Raw genomic sequence first — 22,049 nt, 5'->3', positions numbered from 1 at the left:
AGGCAGGGTGCGGGGACACTGCTGGCGCCACCGTTACGGGCTGCCATTTCACACCACTGAGACACCTCCCCTGAAATCTTGCACTGAAACACACCCCATAGCCTTACCTTTTTGTTTGATTTTTCTCTCCTGAAGCCCGGTCTGCCCTTCTGAGGTGGGAGGTCAAAGCGCTCAGCAGATCAGCCAGCCTGCTGGGGCCGCTCCCTGACATGGGTGGGTGTTCAGGCTCGGGAATCGGGACTCCCGCAGGTGGGTGCCTGAGGTGTGCCGGCCGGAGGCGCTGGATGATCCGCTCCCCGAACGGTGCGGGTGGCTGTGCTGACTCATGCAACGGGTGAAGCAGGGTACTGCTGAGAATAATTGCAAATTATTGCAGAGACCATGAGAGCCAGCCCCCAGCGGGACTCACCACCCTGACAGAGAGTCCCAGGAAACCGAGACTTTGGCCATGTAGAATCTTGACTTTTCTCTTTTAGTTCCCAGTTGTCCTTCTTCGTCTCACAGATAAATCCCTTTTTGCCTGGAGAACTACCTGCCAGTAAGGGAGGGGTCCCCTCCTTTCCTCCAAGCCTTCAGGCCTTTGTGCTTGTACCAGCTGATTTTTTTTTTGAGAGAAAGGGAGAGGGAGGGAGGGTGTGGGCACGGGGAACCTTGCACAGGCTCTTGCAGCAGAGCTTAAAGCTTCTAGCTGTGCACAGGTTTGCATTTACTATACTGGGTATAGCTACTATTTCGCACTTGCTGGAGAAAATCTGGTCATAACTTCAGCATTAATTCTGCAGAGCATTTTGTAGCAGATTGTCATGAAAGAAAAGAGAAATGTAAAATAAGTCTTGTTTACTATAGATGATGATGTGGCAAAATAACTCAACAGCCAGTTCTCAGGAGTTTATGACAATAATCATGAATATGTTTTATAAATGTGTAGCAATGTGAGTGGACTCAATTCTGGCTGAATTTAAATAATGTGGCTTTGTGCAGCAAAGCCTAAATCAAATGGCTATAATTTATGCTGAAATGTACTACAGGATGCATTTATTCACAAGTATGTGCTGATTGTAGCATTGTGCCTGATTTATGGTGTTTTACTTTTTCATATGAAAATCCCTACCAAAAATAATATTTAGAGTCTCCTTTTATTTACTGAGCCCCAGCAGTTTTCTGTAGGCACCGTGGCAGAGGATCGCTTATCTTTCTCCTCTGGTTCCTCAGCAGCCGGTCTGGAGCCGATGGCTGGATGTGGCTCGCGGTGCAGCACTTGCAGCACAGCCGTGAGAAAGGAGCAATGCACGCGCTGTGGGAGCAGCTCTGGAGCCTGCGTCACCGTCCTGCTTTAATGCAATAAGTGGCCATCGCATTCGGAGCCTGATTAAGATCAGTAAGAGCGAAGTGAATTAAAATCATTCCCCCTCCGTCTCTGGGGTGTCAGCGAGTGATGGTGGATATCTGAAGTAGGTCAGGGGACAGCGGACTTTATCCCTTGCCCCTGTGATTTGGTTGGCAACTGATGGTAATTTGGACGTGGAAGGCATATGGGTGCATTTAGACTATGGAGCTGTAAACTCAAAGGATTCACGTCTGCAAGCTCTTTTCTGACACGCAAGCGGGTTGAGATCCGATTGCCTCTGACATCTTTGCCGATTTCCCATACAGCAGACCGGCTGGCAATCCCGCAAGACAAATGTGTGGCTCCTGCAGCTTTCAGACCTCATTAAACTGGAACCTTCATAGTTCCTGCCGCAGGGTCGGGGCTGGTCCCGGGGACGGCACCCGTCGGGGCCATGCTCCCGCCTTCGCCCCAGGCTGCTGTGGTGTGCGGCTCCCTCCCGGTGGGACCCCTGCAAGGGTCTCCGCAGCAGCGCCGAGCTCCACGGGTGCTCCTGCAGCCAGCTCTGACAGCCAGTGCTGCCGGGGCCAGGCAAGGGGCTGCCTCAGCGTGCGCCTCTGCCCTGAGCTGGCTCCCAGCAGCCCTGGGGGGGGACATGCAGAGATTCAGGTGTAAAGAGCAAAACAGAACCAGGCACCAGCTGGGGATCCCTGCTACGGGATCCGCGCAGAGCCGACGGCTGGGAGAGTGCCCTGTGCGTCCGGACAAGGAGCCCCGGGCCTGCATCCCTCCTCTGGTGAGGAGCCAAAGGCTAAACCATAACGCTGCCTCAGGACACGCAGAGGGCTGACCGGGGCGTCTCAGGGTGTCAGTGGATCCCCAGCCATGCAGCCTCATGTCTCCAGTGTGGTGTGTCCCCTTGTTGGCGGTTTATATAGAATCATAGAATCATTGAGGTTGGAAAAGACCTCTAAGATCATCGAGTCCAACTGTCGACCCAACACCACCATGTCCACTAAACCATGTCCCTAAGTGCCTCATCTACTCGTCTTTTAAATACCTCCAGGGATGGGGACTCCACCACTTCCCTGGGCAGCCTGTTCCAATGTTTCACCACTCTTTCAGTAAAGAAATTTTTCCTTACATCCAATCTAAACCTCCCCTGCCGCAACTTGAGGCCATTTCCTCTTGTCCTATCGCTTGTTACCTGGGAGAAGAGACCGACCCCCACCTCGCTACAACCTCCTTTCAGGGAGTTGTAGAGAGCGATGAGGTCTCCCCTCAGCCTCCTTTTCTCCAGGCTAAACAACCCCAGTGCCCTCAGCCGCTCCTCATCAGACTTGTTCTCCAGACCCCTCACCAGCCTCGTTGCCCTTCTCTGGACACTCTCCAGCACCTCGACGTCCTTCTTGTAGTGAGGGGCCCAAAATATCTTTAATCACAGAGGCTAAAGCAGCTGCCAGTTGTGCTGGGCCGTGCAAAGCTGTGACAGCAGAATTGGTGCCGGTGCTCTTGTGATGCTCCCCAAGCGACTCGGGCCGGTGTTGGGCACTGAGGACCTGATGGCAGTTGCCACCTCCATGCCCAGGCTTGTCACCCCGCCAGCCAACCTGCCCCGTGTAAGGTCTTCAGTAGCCGTTTGTTAATAATGACAGGCCCGTGTACAAACCCCTCTCCCCACGTCTCGCATTTGGTGTGCGGGCGGTGCTTGGGAGTTGGGGTAAGGCTCGAATGGGCAGCTGTGAAGTGACGTTTCCTCACACGGGAGAGTGTGACCCTGTGGCCCAAGCAGCGTTCCTTCAGCAGGCGCTGTGCCTCTAATGTTTTAATTGGGTGTGACAATGCCCCCTGGCACAATTAAGCTGAGAAGCTTCATTTATCATTGCTACCGAAGGCGAATGTCAGCCCCTGAGCACCCTTTTCTGTGCTTAATTTTTTGGAAGTCACAGAAGAGGTTTCTATCATCAGGCGAATGGAAAGGTTTGGGTAATCCTGGCCTTGTAGAATTACCTCGAGAAAGCATCATATCTCTGGCTCTGCTAGAAAAATACATAATTCAGAGACTAAAAGAAAGATTTATTTGAAGCATTTGAAATCTCTAAATAAATCATTTCATCTCATAAGAGGTCCCAAACCATCCTGGGAGTGTGCACATCCATTAGGAGAGAGTTAAGATCCAGCAGTACTTCTTCCTGGGTTAAAATTAGTTGTGCTGAAAGTTTATCAGTGATTTATTCTGCAGAGTGACTCCATTTGTAATTCTCCTTCCTGAAAGTTTCAGCACCATTGTTTTTAATGATAAGAACTTGTTGTAGCAACCTCTGTCCCTAAACACTTGGAAATTCTTGTTTAAATAAACATGCAACTTGCAAGCAACTTGCAGTTTAAATGTGTATCTTATTAAAAGCTGGCAGGACCAGAGCCTCCTGGCTTTCTTGCCAATGTTTGGAATACAGTAGCATTTTTACTCCATAGTAATAAATTTCTGTAGAATGAAGGGCCATAATATTTGCCGTTTTTAGGGGAAACTCTGCTTAGTTAGGCAGAGAGATGGAAAATATTCCTAATAAATAGGACTCAGAATGAAGCAGGTAAATATTTAGGTTGTTAACATTGTGTCTGCCTTACACAGGGCTAAAGCTCTCACCCTTATTTTGAAGGAGGGAAGGAGACATTTCCCAGCACTTCCAAAGAGAGGCCTCATGGCGAGTCATGCAAAGAGCAATTGATTTTAAGCTTGCTCAAAATGAGACCGAGAATTTCATCTCGCCCCTTGCCCATGCCCATCAGTGCAGGACAGACCAGGCGAAACGTCTGCAGTTTTTGATTGCACAACTGCAACAGGGAGATTTCAATCAGATATTCTACTTGAAGTGTTTAGCTGAATTTTAGTGTTTAGCTCAATCTGGCTTTGTATTTGCAAGGAGGGAAGCTGGTGGGCAAAGCCCGGAGGGTGGGAGAGAGGCAGAGCAAACCGGAGCTGCAGAAACAAAAAGTGACGGGTGAAGAAGTCTTGTACCTCTCGTGGCACAGACAGACGGTGGCCACTGTAGTGATATTTGAGTACGGAGACAGGTGGCGGGTCCTGCCGGACCCTGTAGTACACCCCTACCAGAAGACCAGGGTGGTGTCCGCGGGGTGTGTCTGATGGCAGACCCCCGGCGCAAGGTCTGCCGCGCAGCGGTGGTTGGTCATTGGGGTTCAGCTGGGAGTGCTCGTGCCCGAGGGACTTGAAAGTGACCTCACCTTCTGAGTGGGGAGCCTGGCTTTGTGAGGGTGCCCCTCGGCACACCTGCTGGTGACAGGTCAACCATCGTCTTCTGCGTGTGTCCTGCAGCTGCCTTCTCCATTTCCGTGCCTTCTGCACCCGGAGGGCTCGCGGCTGCCTTGCTCTGACTGGTCTTTTGTTATGAAAGGAACTTCTACTGCTGTCTTTAAGTTAGTGTTTTCTAATTAGTTCACTATTAATTAAGGGGTTCTGATGTTATGATGTGAAAATTAGCTGCCAAACCAGACTGCCATTATCCAGAATTTGCGGAATTAAACTCTGAATTCCAAAATAACTTCTTCATTAATAATTTTGATTTTCCAGACATTTCACAGAAACACTAGTGATTAGCAGAAGTGTGATGTGTTCTCATTCATAGTATCCCTAATTAGCAGTAATTTAGTTATTAACTCTTTGGTGCAGACAAGCAGGGATAGAACTGGGAAGCGTCGACTTCTTTTTGCATGGGAGTGTTTTGCCTGCCGCTTTTAAGTCTCGCGCCCCAGGGAAGCTTCGTCTGCCCAGACCCTCAGTTTGCTGCGGCAGTTTGCAGGAAAGCCCCTCTCCTTGCGCAGGCAGAGGGTCAGAAGGACAAGCTGCTGGCAAGGTGACGCTTCCCTGTGCCGGAGGAAATCCCACATGGGGCCCCCCACACCTCCCAGGGTGCGGCTGGGAAGCATGGGAAGGCGAAGCATCGGACATGGCCGGTGCCTCTCGTTAGCTCCAACCGGGCAGTTGGGGCTGAGGCATTACCTGCTTCATCCATAACTCAACGAGAGTTCAAGTGGGCAGGAAGCTGGCCCTCTGCCTAGGAGAATTTGTCACAAGATTAAAGAATTAATGAGAAAATACAATATATTAAAGAATGAGAGATTTTGCTAACCTCTTACCTTGTCTTAGCCTTAATTGCCTTTAAAAATCATAGGATACAATGAATTATCATTGATTTTTCTCAATACCTTTTATTTCTGCAGAAGCCAGATAAATTGCAGCGAGAGGTGATGGTTCAAAGGGACTTGGGAGATCTATGAGGTGGGCAGGATCACAGACATCACCCCGGGGCCCCGGCTCCCTCTGTGGTACTACAGAGCGTGCGGCAGAGCTTTGTTGCTCCTCTCTGCCTGCCCAGGCGCTCGGCTGGACCCACTCCTGCGGGGCTGGCACTGAGCAGCTGTGGTGGCACCTCGCTCGCGGCGGTGCGCGGTGCTGACAGCACGTGGGCTGCTGCCACCACGATCTGGGGGGGGAAGGTGGTGCGGGGGGCCGAGGATGCTGCTCGCCGGACAGATTTAAGTCTCCTTTGGCTGGTCCGAGAAGTCAGGCAGCCCTCTCCAGGGCGGTGACTTCTGTTTAAAGCACATTGTCTCAGCTTTATTTTTTCACCCTAAATCTGATACTTTGGGCAATATGATTTCTTCATGAGCTGGCACAGGACAGAGCTGGGAGCTCCGTGTCACCCCGCACAGCCTGTGTGTGCCGTGCCCTGTGCCACCTCCACAACCGCAGCCCTGCCCTGTGGGCAGGGCGGGAACCCGCACCTGCAGCCGGGCCCCGGCTCCCACAAGACCCGAAAGCTGCAGAGGCAGGGGGTCCCTCCGGCTCCGGCTGCCTAAGGGCCGGAGGAGCGGGGCCAGGAACTCGGGGCCCCCCTGGCCTGGCCTGGGCCCTGTTTGTGCCGCTATTGTCCCCCACTGCCATAGCGATGCTGCCCTCCCCAGGCCTTCATGCCAGCGTAGGCCAGGTTTCCTGTGGCTGAGCCCCAGAGGATCGCATGGGGATGGCATGCATGGGGACAGCACAGGGACAGTGTGGGGACGGCGTGGGGACGGCATGGGGACAACATGGTACAGTGACCTGTCCCAGCCTGGATGTGCCAGGGAGGGGGACTTGGCAGCTGGCTGCATCCAGTCTTGTGAGGGGGTCCCGCTGCCAGCTCCACCAAACACCGTCCCTGTGCAGTGTCCCCACTCTGGGGTTTGGTTTTATCGATCCAGAAATGAACACCGCTGCTATGGTAACGCAATTATCATCCCGGGGTTTTCCAGTCATGACTGGTGATGTCACCCCACTGCAGGGGCTCAGCCCAGACCCGACCTCTGCTCTCCAGAGGACCCCCCCTGTGCGGGGCCTGAGCCACAAACACGCCATAAACCCACCCCACGGCACCTGAAAACACGGGGCCTGTCTGGGGGAGACCCCCTCGGGGCCGCTCCCCTCCAAACTGGCACCAAGAGGCATCTTGGGGCAGGCAGCCGGCTGGGCATGGTGGCCCCGTGTTTCGGGCGTGAGGAGAGGCATGGCCGGTGATCGGGATGGAGCAAGCTTGGCTGCGGGGTGAAAAGGAGAGACGGGATTTCTTTGAGCCACTGGTCCATATTAACAAATTTTTATTCGAAGTTCACCTTAGAAACAAGTGGTGTTGGGAAACTCAGTGGGGCAGGTACAGATGGATAGAGAGCATAAAAGATTTATAAAGCCTTTTTGGTGGCAATCAATACTGCTTCTTATTACAGCTGTGTCCTTCCAAACTCTTCCTTGTTCATTTTTCTACCTCTGCTAATTTGACCAAAATTTAATGGATGAAGTACCAGGGAGGGACCTGGATATTTTAAAGATACTGTGCCCCATTTCAAGGGCTAAGTCTGGTAATTAATCGTCTGATTCCTTCCACCAGTGTTGGAATTTTATTGTTGAACCACAGCATCTAGCAGTACCAGTATTTATTTGTATTGTTCATGCGCCTGCAGACCACGGCCGTGGGTCGTACCCCAGCTGTGCTCGCACATACCACTACAGTGGTCCTCGTTCGAGAGCTGAGGTTGTAGGGACAAGGGACGTGTAGTGGGAATGACAGAGAGAGAGCAGAAAGTGCGAAGGAAGCATGGGAATATGGGTCATGGCGTCAGGCTGTGTGCTCAGCCTTGCTGCTACGTTTCTGGTGAATTTCACAAAAAACTTGCAGAAATCAAAGAAGAATGTTCCCATGGCTTTTCCAGCGGTAACGAGGAGGCTCTGCCTGCAGGAAAAACAGCATGGGAAAATGCAGGGAGGCATTTGCAAATATACCAAGCAGTGAGAAGAGCTGGCACCGCTGGCTCCTGGGGGGTGAGTGACGATCTTGCAGAGAGAGATCATTTGGCTGTGAACAGCCTTGGAAGTGTTCAGTAAATGTTTCTCATTTTCACTGTAGTTTTGAAAAATATTTCATTACCATACAGTACAAAATACGGCCTCGCTGAGGAGGATGTTCACTGACAGACCTTGGAAAGGCCACTGAGATTGGACCTTTAAAGAGCCGGCTAACATATGCACTCAAGCATTTTAAAAGAGCAGGATGAGATCCTTCCTGGACTGTTAATGGTAACTTTGCATACTTTTTGATGCACTGAGGACATTCCAGAGGAGAAAAGTTTGTGCAAGAATTTGCAAAAGATGAGGAGGGTGAGCTGAACTGCTAGAGGTTTGTCGGCTGACAGTCTCAGACAAAATTATTGACAGGCTGAATGAAAGGTGTTAAAAAAAACTCTTGAGAAAGCAGCCTGAACTTCACATTTCATTGAGGGTTTCCATCTGGTTGGTACACAACAGAGCCATTGCGGTGATGGAGAACAGGGCAGGAACACGACCGCTGGGGCATAAACACGGCAGTACCGAGCAGAATGGAAAGTCCCTGGGCTGAGAACTGGGCGTGGGGCTGGTGTCCACACATCGAGAGGCTGCGGGAAGCTCGGCAGGTTCCACAGGAGAGGCACTGGATTGAATTCAGGCTGCAGCAGATGTGCACAATAAGGAGAGACGTCAGCAGCTCTGTCTTGTTAGAATATTTGGAAAAAGGCGTGCAGCGGCAGGTGAGGAGTCTCCAGGTTGCTTCCTGGGGAACAGAGCCCTTATCACAGAGGAGTCCTGTCGAAACTTCAAGCACAGACACGGACTTGTATCAGGAACCGACACAGAAAAGCCCTCAGGTCTGATCTCCTGCTTAACGCAGGCCAGATGAGCGTGAGGATCCCTCTGGCCTTAAATGTATGATCTGTTATTAGAAAACACCTGGCAGCTTGACTGGCATCATTGGGAAGGGAGGGGGGTAGGAGCATTTCTGAACTGAAGCTCTGCTCCCAGTGCCGTGCACAGGGGTAGCCCCAGGCAAAGACTAACCTCAGAGTTTACTAACCTCACAGACAGAGGCACGTACTCTGCCCAGAGCACAGCTTTTTGAGTGACGAATAGCAACAGGGTAAGCTCACATTTTCGGTTCCAGCCAGCATGAACTTGTGGCTGCCCACCTGATGGCTTACCTGGCTCCTGAACTGGGAAATCTCGCGGTAACATGCCTGTAGAGCCTCCAGGTGGGACCACGCTCCCCACGGGCCAGCAGCATCTCGAGAATCACGTCGCTTGCTGTATTGTGCATGGCCCTCCCTGCATCAGAGCCTCTGCTTCCTGCTAGATATTCATGGTGGCTGCTTGGAAAGCCTCAGTCATAATGGGATCATTTTCCTGCAAGCTGTTTCAGAAGACATCATCCAGCCAGTCATATTTCTGTGCAGCATCTGTCAGGCTTCTGCACTTCAGCAGACAGGACCATTTATAGTTTCAATAATGCTTTATTCGGAGACAGGTTATGATAACTTCCATCTCTCTGTTTTGCAGATATGATGTTATTTGAACATGTCTATGGAAGTTTGAATGAAGGAATTGTCTTGTGTATATGATGAATATTCTAATTGAGAATAATATTCAATAAAGGCCAAGACAGGTGCTTTCTCCTTCTTGGGATTCCTAATTGCTGATATGTGACCAGAATTTGTATGTCCTCTTAAACATCTTTCCAGTGGTTTCCCAGATTTATTACTGTTCCATACTACTGAACATTTGCATAAAAAGAATTTAAATTAGCCTTTGCATTGGTATTTGATATAAGGCGGATCTTGCTGCCACATGCAAATTCCACATGCAAAGAAGGCACCAGTCAGAGGGCAACTTAAATTTTACTCTGGCTTTGGAAATACCTTGGCTCCCTGCATCTGAATGGTTCAGAGTCGTCCTGATGTCGTGGTTACTCCTGACACCTTTCTGGCTTGCTCAGATAGTTAGATGGTTGCAGACATCCCTTCCATGGTCCCCAGACTTAGTCACCAGAGGCAAGTGAAAGTGTTTGGGAGTGGAAAAAGGAGATTCAGAGATCTGGCTAACGGTGCTGCCTGCCTCGGCTGCTGAAGAAGAGGCAGACTGCACACAACTTCCATCCTCAGAGGTGTTGACCCAAAAACCTGTCCTGGAAAGGTCTATCACCATACTGGAAACAGCTGGAAAATGGCAGTTGATTTTAACAGTCTGGATTTTGCCTGCGTGCAACTCTCTTTCCCTCAGCTTTTCATCCTTCCCTGCTAACCTCTGTTCTTTGGGAAATGTTGCCATGAGAAGGCAGCAGAGACGGAGATGAAAGTAACCCTGTCCCGTTTGTCCTCCTCATGGCCCCATCCCGTCAGGCAGCCCTGGCACCCTCCTCCATGCTGCTACTTGCTCGAGCTATATAAAAGCATGGACTGCAGCCTCTTGTTCTCCTGCTTTCTTGGCCTCCTTTTTCTCCACCCTCTTGGTTTCCCTTGTTTTTCTGGCTGTTTTCTTCATTTGCAAACCTTGGTTTTGTAGTTTTTCCCAGCACTCTTCCAGTTTGCCTGGCAATTCTGCTGACTGTGCAGGCGAGCTCAGGTCTCCCAGCAGACCACCTGGGAAACAGGAAACGGTCTGAAGCTCTGGATTAACTGAAAGACCATACTTAGCTCCCCCTTGACTTCTCCATTTCCATCTCCTGGTCTGATTTTGGACCTTTAGTCCTTGCAGTTGTAATCATGCTCACACATGAAAGTGGCTCGAGGCAAGCTGGAGAGCCCTGCATGCCAAAGAGTAAGTGTATCTTCCTCTGGAAAAGCCTGGGATGTACATTCAGGCTCTCATACAAATCTTCCCACTTTGCTGACATCTGATTTGACAAAAGCTCGGCTTTCTGAGGCCCTGCAGAGCAGGGATAGGGCTCACGAAGCAGCTCCCTGGTGGTCTTGAACCTGCTCTGGGACTGGCACTGTCTGGCCCCTCGCTCCTCATTGTCACAAGCTACTTCTCTGTTTTACTTGCAATATTTTGCTTAGCTGGCTAAGGAGTAAAGTCCTGCACAAACACAAGAAGTGTACCTGTAGACCTGGGAAAATCTCCCAAGTCCCAAGCAAGGAATGGAGATTGCATCAGCAACCTCTTCACAAAATCAAAATATAAACCCAGGATTTTGCATACGCTGAGGATCTGACAAAACACTTCTGGTGCCACATCCTTCTGAAGACAGGAACCTCTGGCCTGAGAGACGGACGGCGTGGGTACCAGCCAGCAGCCACCAGCCTGCGGGGCCTCCTTGTAGCTGCCCGTTCTCTGACCTGAGCTATGCATCCCGGTCCCCGGCACGTGTGTGCACCTCTGTCACAGCTGCCTGAGCTGTAAGAGTAAAACCCCTTCCTCTGCATGGCTGAGAGGTATTGGGGAATTGCCTTTGTGTCTGCAACATGGAGCTGGTTGCTCTGCTTTTGAAATACTACCCTCCCTGAGCAGTGGCTGGAAGTGCACAGCTCCAGCCTACAAGCAGCATACAAAATGAAGTGTAATTTAAACTAAGTGAGGGACAGGGAGGAATGCATGGGCCATATACAGGCATCTGTGCGGTAAAAGCGCCTTCTTTTCCTGTGCGGTTCTGGACGCGATCCTGACAAATATCTGCTCCCATTGTTTTCGTATGTTCTCCTTTCTCAGCCCCATTCCTGTCCCTGGCCAGCAGCACTTGGTTGCAAAGCACCCAGGCGTGCCGTGGAAGTGGCCCTGGGACGGGGTCTGTCCCAGCCGCCCAGGAGGTCCAGCGCAGCAACCGCAGGATTTCTCGAAGAAGTGGGTCACTCAGAAAGTGCATCCAAGAATAGCTCTCAGGAAATAAATACCCCTCTCCCCCCCAATCTTCCGATTCCTTGGCTCAGCCGAGTCCGCTCCTTTCAGAGTTTTGGACCTGTGCCTCGTGACTTACACAGCCATTGCTGCCTGCACCTGGCCTTCCTGCCTGCACCCGGCCTTCCTGCCTGCACCCGGCCTTCCTGCCCTCTTCCAGCTACCCTGCCAGACCAGGCAAGAAAGGCAAAGACTCAAACACACACAGATACAGGTTTCTAGCTGAGATGGGGAAAAAAATTCAGGCTGTGGGAGGGGGAGGAGAGGGGTGAGATGTCTGCAGCTCCTGCTGCGGCACATATCCTCTGGGTGTACATCACTGATGTGTTTCTGCTGGTCGTTACGTGATGGAGCTGGCTGCTGCCACGAGTCACTGAGGCTTTGGGAGGCTCAGTTACGGTGCTCTGCCGTAATGGGCACTGTGCGGGAAGGCAGCAGGGAGACGGGGAGACCAGGAAGCAAGGTCACGAAAATGGGACTCGGATGTTACAGCCCACAGACGTCCTCGTGGCCAGCGGTGGGGAAAGTATCTGCACATGGAAGCCCAGGCTCCGGCCGTCCCTACGCTTGCAGCCCAGCTGCTTGCCCAGCGCCTGTGCAGCGGCCAATGTGCCCAGGACAGAGTGCCACTGCTCAGCCAGGGTGGGAAACCTGCAGTTTTAAGTCAACAGCAGGAGGCTCTTTCCAAGAGCCATCTCCAGCCTGAAGTTTCCGGCTGGCTGCAGGAAGGAGCGGGAGGCGCGTGTCTGGTGTGCGCCCCGCTAAGGGAGGCAGGGCTGGGGTGCCCGCTCCCTCCCCAGCGCCTGCAGCCCCAGAAACAAGTTAATGAGCGGTAATTAGAGCATTCAAAGGAGAAAATTCATAATTTATAAGAAATTATAATTCTTGATCATATGTGCATTAAAGGGAAATGAAGCAGAGCACAAATCAAATCAAACATGTTGCTGTCCTGCGAGAAGTGTGCGAGGGCTAAAGGGTGCCGAGGCGCTGGCTGCGGTGAGAGGAGATGGCCCTCTTTCCCATTCATGTATTTTGTATTATAAAATGACTGTGGTTGTCATAGCAACATAAAGGGAGCAGATCTCATTACTGAGGCCTGGCCACATTATTTTCTCCAAGGAATTTCTTCTTTTCATTATTTTTCTCCAAAGGTCAGTTATCCTCTGAGGCAGGGCGGGAGATTCTGCGAAAGGTGAAGCATATTCATGGCAGAATTCCCCTGGTGGAATTTACAATCATTTTGCTTTTTTATACTTGTAGAAAGATTTCTTTTAGTATAACATTTTCTTTTAACCCTTTCTACGTGAAGCCTGGCTGCTCTGCACATCAAACCGGGCTAGTGACTAAGAAGCTTTGCACAGGGATTTTCTACAGAAAGTGGAGAATTAATGTCAAATCATGCTTTCATTATAATATAAACCAAAGTGTGTCATGCTGCATATGAGCACTTCTCTGACTTTTTGTTTGCCTTTAGCAGCTGCACAAACGGTAAAAACTATTGCAAACTTTGTTCTGAATCTGTTTCTTTTCTTTTCTTTTCGTAAAGCTGTCGCTGTCGGCTGTGATCTAGCCTGCATCCCGGGGAGCAGGCTGTGACTGTCACACCGGTCTGGGAGCCAGAGACTCTGTAAATCGCATGTCCTTATCTAATTCATCACGATGAATATTCGGGTGCTCAGCTCAGCTGGAGAGACAGGAAAATATAAGCACAAACACGGCGTTACGTGCCGGTCGCGTGTGTCAGTGTGACCCCCCTAGAGCAGGCGGGCACCTAACGGGCCTGCCAGCAGGGACCGAGTGGCGGCTGGCTCCCTCGCCCTCTGGTTGCCGTTGTCGCCTGCAGTAAGCAACCCTAACATGCAAATCAACAGCACCGCTGCAGTTTTGTATGTAAATATAACATGACCGATTTTGACTGCTGCATTTCATCAATTCCAGACTTTCACACAAACACCCCAGTTCCTTTTCAAAGAAATATTTCCCATTACCTTGTTATTAAAGCTTTTAAACAAGCATTCCGAGTCTAACTGCGAACACATATTTTCTAAATATAATCTAAAAGAGGAATGATAATACCTAGCCAAAGAGAGAGGAATGCAAATTGTACCTCTGTGGTATTATATCCATGAGGCAAGGTAAAAGACCTCTCTGGCTCTCCAATACGTTGCTTATGGGGTTGCCAAGGATAAAGAAGTTTTTCTAGTTTTGCAGAGTTTTTAAGGATCTCTTGTCCTGAGATATGAGAGAGACAGAATCAGATGCACTAAAGGAGAGAGCAGTTCTGTATTTTCTTATAGGATGCAGAGACCTGCAATATCTCAAAAAGTTTTGTAAGAGGATGTATGTATTTTTGTGCATATAGCTGTATAGAAATACCATTTTGTATTTCTGTTCACATGTATTTGTAAATAATTGTGCGATAATACATATATAAAGGGTCCTGCATTCCACTCACACCTGCGTCACGTGCACTTTGTTAATGCCATGCAGTTGGAGGGAAGGGATCTCTGGTCTTCAGTGTGCAGGAGGTTGGCCCGTCAAGCTATACAGCACAGTCTTAAAGAAGTATTTAATTTTGATATCCTGCTGTTTTCTTTAATTTCTTTGATTTAACGTGGGTAAGCCTAACAGTCCTAATATAATATCGAAACAGCACAGAAATTTATCATGTCTCTTCCCTATTATGAAGAAGAAAGTGGAAGGAACTAGCAGTAAGCAGGAGAGGCTGTGGAGAGCATATGGTCGTCAAGTCTTTTCTCATTAGTGGAAATCTGCCTGAAAATGGGATCACTTTTTGCTATAAACCTCAGTCATGCCAAAAGCCAGGATTTCCCAGAATGACTTCTTTGTGTGCACCAGAGCACCAGAGCACGTATTCAGCAGGCTGCCAAAGAGTTAAGCAGAAGACGAGATCTGGGAAGGCAGGAAAGCCTCGTGGTGGAGGCGCGGGATGTACGGAGCTGTCTTCCAGGAGTGCAGGCTGGACACGACCCGGGTGCAGGGCTGCTGGCGTCAGCGGGGAGGTTCACTGGTCTTATGGGCTCTGCCTTCAGCTGGTTGGGGCAAGAAGTCCTCTCCCTCGGGCGTGGAGGTCTCATCTTTCACCTGTTTGCTGTCTTTACGAAGAGGTTGCTCGGTGCTTCCCAATCCCCTGATCCACAGGGCACCACTGGCACGGCCGCACCAACGCCGTCATCCCAGCGGCGTCTGGGACGGCACACACGGTGAGAGGGGCTGTGGGCGATGCCGTGCCTGGAGGCTCAGTGGCGGGGAGTCTTTGCCAAACACATCAACTGTTGGAAGTTCCCAGGGTCTCTCATGAAGTCAGTATTAGAGATACTGTCCTCATAATCCTCTTAAAAGGTATCCTTGGCATTGCTCTGAGCAGGGTGGACTTGTTGGAAATCAGCTGCTCTGCAAGGGGAAAGGGAAGGGGGCCATCTCTGACGCCTCACAGCCTCTCCTCCTCTGTAGTGCCAGGCAGGCTGCGTATTCCTGCTGTACAGAGGGGAGGCCAGGACAGAGGAGATAATAATACTGACCCACTCCAAAGGTGTCTTTTAAAAATTAATGAATGCTAATGAATCCCCTTAGCTGTAAAAATAATAATAATGCCTGGCCATTTTACAGCACTTTTCATCAACAGTGCTCATAATAATTTAGCATGTATGTCAATATTGTCTGCAGCAGTGGCAAAGCCATTACCACGGCCAGTGCTAGTACAAGCGTTGTGACTTCGATTTAGATGTCCATTTTCTGTAAATCACATTTTGCATGCAAAATGAGTATTTGTGTATGCAAATGAGTAGGCATCTAAGTGGCCATGTGTGCCTGCTAATACCTACTTTGTGTGTTTGCTTATGGTAACTGTGCTTGGTGAACAAGATCATGTGAATTTGTGTGTAAGGAACATGGCATGCTCTTTATGATGGCAGAAGAAAACCAAGTAAATCAAAATGTGCCTTGATTTTAAAATAATTTAAGAAGCCCTAGGTATTATTTTAAAAAAAGATCAGCTGAGAGCTATACTGCACCAGCAAGCTTCAGTTAGTGTGCGAGAGCACAATGCCCCGTCAGAAATCCCAGCAAAGCCAGGATTTGTAATGAACACATACATTCCAGCTGAACTCTGGCATTGCAGATGCCGTGACAATTAGGTTGATCTGCCAGGTGATATTGCTGTGCGGTGTTTCACTTCGTATTCATCACAGGCTGAACCGCTTCTTAATTTTAATTGCATGCTGCAGCAGGTAGATGGTGTCATATCACATGCACTTCAGAGCGAGGCAGAATGCTTGGAATATATTATGAGCACAGGTTATTATAGGGCTTTTAACTGTGCATTTAGCAGTGGTAGATGTAAAGCTTTTAGCTTGCACTCTTGTTTATTAATTAATAAAGGGCTCTGTTCTGACATTACTTACGTCCTCCTGTGTCTCTCATCTTAGATGCAGGTCTCATTTAAAATGATAAGTAGCCCAATGCACTTCTCATGAAATTCACTTAAAGCTGGCGGCCTTCCTTTCAGACGTGTGCCAGGATTCACACTGCTGACTGCTGTCTCCTCTTTGGCAGAGTCTCCTCCAGGACCCCTTGTCAGCTCAACTTTTGCAGTTGGCACAGGACACATGCCTCACCATGGGCAGCTGGTCAAAGCCACAGCCCTGCTTGGCACAAAGCAAGCCCTTCTCTCGAGGACTGTCCTGTGGACAGCAAGGCTGAAGCTCCTCTGAGCGGTCATTACTCGTCTCCTTCATGGTAGCTCCACCTTCCTGGAGGGATGGAAGATTTAAACCTGGCGCAGAGCATCCCGCAGCCATATGGCACAGGCCGTGCGTGCCAAAGTGGGACACGCGTCAGAGGCGGGTGTGAGAGCGGGGCAGTGCCTGGGAGCCAAAGCAGCAGGTCTAGTGCCGCGCCGGGGCAGAGCTGGTGGAGCTGGTGTTGTGTAAACCCTGCGGCCCCTGATCCCCCGCGCGGGAGAGTCGCCGGAGCGGGAGGGTAAAAGCAGCAGGAAAGGAAGAGAATCCCTGAACTCTGGGCAAAGTGCTGCTGAGTCCCAACTTGTTTAATGGTGTTATTTTTATATGCGATTTCCTATCCTGTCCGTGCCCATCTCCGTCAGGTCCGCCTGGTCCTCGAGGACTCTGCTTTGGGACTACAGCATCTCTCAACATTGAGGACAGGTGCCTGTGCCACGCTGGTGCTGGAGTCCGTGGGCTCTGGCCCCGAGGACGTGGCAGGGGACGTGGCCTTGGTGAATGCTGGCCCCAGCGCTGTACTTGGCACCGCATGGCCCCTTGCCAGATTTTCAACGTGCCCCGAGTTTGTGGCGTTGGGGTCTGGAGTTTTGCGTCCTCCCTCATGGCAAGAGGTGCCTCTCTGCCTCTCCTTCAGCAGCAGACATCGTCTGCATTGGCTGTGGTTGGAACTTGCCCCAGACTCGCTTTAGGTGCAGGCTGCTCTGCTGGTGCATGTCTCCTTTGCAGCCTTTTCTCTCTCTCTCTTTTTTTTTTCCTTTTTTTTTCCTACTGGCTTGTGGTGGGCCAATAACTCACAACAGAAACAGCTTCTTCTGATTAGGCTCTGTTCAGGTATTTTTGTATCTTTAGCTCTAATTTGGATGACAAATCCCCAATAGCTGTGATACCGAGAAGGGAAATGTGTACCGATAGTTAAGGCAGTATAAAGTGGTGTGATAATGTGGTGTTTGTACTTATTGCAAACATGTGCTGAATGGAGAGAGCCTCTTTGCCTCCAAGCAACCCCAGGCTTCTCTCGGCTCCTCTTGCTGCAAGCATTTGCAAGTGAGCGAGGGGCGAGCCCAGCTGGAGCCTGAGCTGCAGCTATGGGTGTTATCCCAGAGAAGTGCACCGTCCTCTCATTGCATTGTGTGGAAAAGCCTGGAGGTACATTTTAGTTTTAAAAAGCTGCAGGAAAAATGTTCAGGGCTTGACGCTGTGTCTCCTGTGCTCCTTGCACCTCCAGCCTGCAGGGGAGCTTGAGGGAGCTCAGGGGCCAGCAAGCTTGTTCCTGACCCCCCGGTGCCAGGGCTCCCTCTGCCCCTGCCCACTCTGGAGCAGAGCCGGGTATCGGCAGTGCCACGCACCGAGCAGGTTGGCCGGGGCAGAACTGAGGTGCTGTTGGCTTCAGCCGCTTTCTCTTCCTCTTCTCCAGCTGCCGCCACTCCAGCTTGTGCAGGCTGGGGGGAAAATTCCCGGCGCTAAATCGCTGGTCCTGGAATCAGTGGCGCAACCTAATTTGGCTGCTTATGCGTCAGTCCGGCCCAGGGTTAGCATTCCTCCAAGGTGCAGCAAATGTTAAGCAGATATATCAATAGTAAGAATATTTTTTTCATGGATGTTGAAGGTTTGTTTTCATTAAATATTCTGGAAACGTTGCTCTTTGTGCCTGAGTATTTGGGTTATGGAGCATACTGCAAGCTCTGAAATTTGCTTTTTTATTTAAGTTTTTTCTGACTTGAAAGGCTGGTTTTTATAACAGGTCAATTTCAGACCATTTGATATTGATATATGAAGATCCTCAGGGATTATTGTAATGCATTTTTCATCCTGCTGTGATAGTATCATATAAGGAAAATGGGACTGACTGTTAAGTACAAATTGAAAAAGACATGGTCATTTAAGATAACTCCTTATCTGTATACAAGGAAATGGTATCAGGGAAATAGACCACCAGTTGACAGAAATAAATTTTGCCTCAGGCTCCTCCTTCTCTTCCCCAGCTGCTCAGGCTTTCCCTTCCCTTCCCTTCCCTTCCCTTCCCTTCCCTTCCCTTCCCTTCCCTTCCCTTCCCTTCCCTTCCCTTCCCTTCCCTTCCCTTCCCTTCCCTTCCCTTCCCTTCCCTTCCCTTCCCTTCCCTTCCCTTCCCTTCCCTTCCCTTCCCTTCCCTTCCCTTTATCGCCACGTCTCAGTGGGCTGGATGTGAACCTGGCTGGCCACGTCTCTGGGGTGGAGAGCCCTGCCCAGGCGGGGGGCAGCCCCGCAGACCCCGGGGACCCCCTGGTGCGGCTGCAGACCATGCCTCCGCCAGCCTGCCCCTGCCCTGGTGGCACTGCCGGAGCCGATGGGCTCCACCGGTGGTTCTTGGGACGAGCTCCTAAAAGGGACACCCGGAATTTATTTGCCTGTGTCTGGATGTGCTGGAGCAAGTGGAGGAACTTAATGAATGATTTCTTTAGTCAAGTGAGAGCTGTTTGTTTTTATAGCCCTTATAAAAAGATAGGAAACAAACTCAATAAGCCAAGTCGCACTCAATCCAGTAATTTTTTTTTTATTCCTGGCATTTTATCTCAACTCACTCTATTTTAATAAGCTATAAATCAGGGCTTATTATGATGGTGTGAACAGTGTCAATGGGCTCTCTTAGCGCTCCGAGGAATGACACTGCACTGCCAGTACCTTTCTGCAGACGGTCTGGCGTTTCACTGGCTGGTGGAGTTTGTTGGAGAGTCTTCCTCACAGAAAGCTGCAAAACCCATTTGAATTTATGATCATTTTGGAGTCTGAACAGGAAAAGTGTATTTTTCCAGATCCTGTGAGGTAATCACAGTGCGATGGCATATGTTGCAATTCCCTATATAGTGCCACACGCTATGCTGAGCATAATCTCTGAAGTGCGCTTTCTCCTCCTCGGTGATTATTATATCCCGTTTGGACTCTGAGCATTTTGACCATTAGTAGAATGAGGGCGATTACAATTTGGCATAAGGCACTGCAGTCAGAAGCCAATGTTTAGAGACAGTGGTATAAGAGAAGTCCCATAATTGGAGCTGTAGGGCTGAGTTTGCCAGAGTATCTATTGCTGGCACCAAATCCTTCTTGGCGCCGCACCTATTGTAGCTGCACTTTGGCCCACACCTTGTTTCATACTGAGCCTGCAATTAAAATACAATCAGTTGTCCCTGTCCAGCTCCTGGATAGCAGTTGTGCAGCCCAGATTCCTATACATGCCCAAATGGCATTCGAGGCGTCCGCAGTTTAACACCGCACGCTCGCTGCTGCCGCCTTTGCCAGGGCTCACGTACCAATTCAGATGAGAACTTCTCAAACTTTGATTTAGTGTCAAGACGGTCCCTGCCCTGTCAAGGCAAAATCCCTGCACTGCAACATGGCATTCCTGTCTAATCTCCCAGGACTTTGGGACTTCATGTCTCCAGCTCTCAGGTTCCCTTTATGTTATCCCTGGGCACTCGGCATCTATTGCATTTAGCAATGACTGTTTTTTTATTATTTCCTTGTTGAATTCGTTTTTCTGTGTTTTATTTCCCAGTAGTGATACCGAGGGACACAACAGCCTTTCAGTGCTGCTCAGCTGTTCTTGTCTGAGGTACCACAGCTCTGCAACCAGAGCAATTCCTGGTGCTTGTGGAAAGGCTATGAGAGAGGCACACGTGACGATACTTGGGAAGGAAGGATGGATGGCACAGAGGAGATGAGGAATCGGGGATGTAGGAGATATGCCGGCAGCTGGAAAAGTCCTCAGAAAATTCCAGCCAAACACAAGTTTGCAGCAATGAAGCAGGAACTGCTTCTGCCTCCAGAGAGAGTCTGTGGATGCTTCAGCTGCCCTTTGCCCAAGAGACTGTGCTGGAGACACCGCAGATCCTCATCTGCTGTGTCTCACGGGCTTTCCCGGAAGATGTAAGGTAGCTGTGTCTGCTGCGAAAAGCTTTGTTCCTGGGCAGAAATGGTGGCACCGTGTCTGGAATCGGTGTGGCAGTGCAGCCAGCAGCGGTGGGGAAGCTCTGCACTTGGTTGTGGGGAGGAGACCATTCGCTTTTTGGAGAAACATTATCCCAGCATCCCATTTAAAGCCCACACCTGGCAGCACTGGGCCTTTCACTGAGCCGGTCGCTTCATATAACTGACTCAACCGCATGCTTTATAATTAAAATATTATAGCTGGAAATGTTGACTATCTTCCAAATATGCCAGGAGGCTTCTGTTTGCATGGCTTGAAGCATAAGCTGGCAGTGAAGGCTGGTGCGGAGCAAAGACAAATGCGTTTATGTTGGGCTGCGTATTGTCTCCTGCTCTATCATCTCTCTAATTCACACAGCGGGTGCTGTTCCTTGCATAGCCAGTAATTTCCTTCACACCTAATTGAACTTTGTTTTAAAGTCTTTTGTCTGACTAATGTCCAGAGAGTGCTCTAACACGGGCTCTTTGGCCTTTCATTCTGGTTCTCCATCAATAGTTACAATGCGAGGCTTTGGGGAAGCCACCACCGACTGCTGCGTGGAGAGGGCTGGGAGCGGGATGGGCCACGGCACGAGAAAACGGCTGCTGGGTGCCTGAACATGGGCGCACAGCTCCGGTGCAGGGGGAGGGCAGAGTGGCACTCTGAAACCCCGCTGAAACAGCTGGGATAAGAGGCCGGATCCTGCAGAAAGCATCCCCGACAGCCCCTGCCATGGCGGTCACGGGGCCGCAGCTCAGCTGGGCACCATGGAGGTCCCCTGGCCAGCAGTAGCCGCCGGTGGTCCCGGCCGGTGGCCGGTGGTGGCTGTGCTCCCACTGCGCGCCGTGCCGTGGGGTTGCTTGAGGACAGGGGCCCGGTGTGGGAGTGGGTGCTTTGGGTGGGGTCCCCTGTGCTGTCACCCAGTGCCTCTGCTGTGACCCGAACATCAGCTGGAAACAAAAGTGTTTGCAAGGGAACAGCCTGTCTCTTTCTTCAGGGGCTGCTTAAGACTGTACAAGGAGATAAGCAAATTATATAGCCTTAAATATCTGTGGGATCTGTGATTCTCAAGACAGCCATCAAGGCAGGGCTAACAAGGGCACTTTAAACACCGAGTCAGGCATTTCTATTGCAGAGATCCTTGTCTCAGCCTTTCCCCTGGGAGAAGAGCAGACAGCAGGTTTGTTACAGAACAGTGCTTTTTTTTTTTTTAAGTTTTTCAAAGTGAAATTCTTGGTTTTGTGCTATTGCTAAGGAAACTGAACATTTTGTCCTTGCTGGCCCCTGAGCTCCAGCTCTTATTGCTGTGGTGGAAAAGGCTCCACACACGGCTCGGCGTCAGCGCGGGAGGTCAGGGACGCCGACAAATGCACTCCGGGGCACAGCTCACGGCACGCAGCAGAGATGTCAGGACAACCCTGCAGACACCTGGAGTAACGAGAGCTCCCACGGGGCCCTGGGAGAGGGACAGTAGAGGGTGACATACAAACGGGCGGTGCAAAAAAAAAGAATAGGCCAGGAGTCCTTCCCTGCGCATGCAGAGGAGAGGTGGGATGCCAGAGCGCGGCGCTGGGCGATGCTTTGCCAGCCTGGCATGTTTGGTTTCAGGAGCTGTGGTGGCTGAGATGAGGAGGATCTGGCCAGGCAAAGCGGTGACAACGGCAGGATCTCTGCCCAGCGCACGGGGCTGTGCGGTGCGGGTGGACCCCGGCCCTCCACCCCATGGCCAGCACCCCCGTGAGCACGGCCGCCTGCCGGGGGACACAC

General features: G+C 50.6%; 1 protein-coding gene across 1 annotated transcript in view; it reads left to right on the top strand.

The window, feature by feature from the left end:
- Positions 1 to 19,916, top strand: part of MN1 (MN1 proto-oncogene, transcriptional regulator) — a 174,105-nt gene extending 154,189 nt beyond the window's left edge. Inside the window, exon 3 of the transcript XR_012996579.1 lies at positions 19,872 to 19,916. The gene's annotated coding sequence lies outside the window, so the exon portion shown is untranslated. The remainder of the gene's footprint in view (positions 1 to 19,871) is intronic.
- Positions 19,917 to 22,049: the final 2,133 nt, after the last annotated feature.

Source organism: Aptenodytes patagonicus, chromosome 15 (genome assembly GCF_965638725.1).
Source record: "Aptenodytes patagonicus chromosome 15, bAptPat1.pri.cur, whole genome shotgun sequence".
Lineage (NCBI taxonomy): Eukaryota > Metazoa > Chordata > Aves > Sphenisciformes > Spheniscidae > Aptenodytes > Aptenodytes patagonicus.
This window is presented reverse-complemented; position numbering and strand designations above follow the sequence as displayed.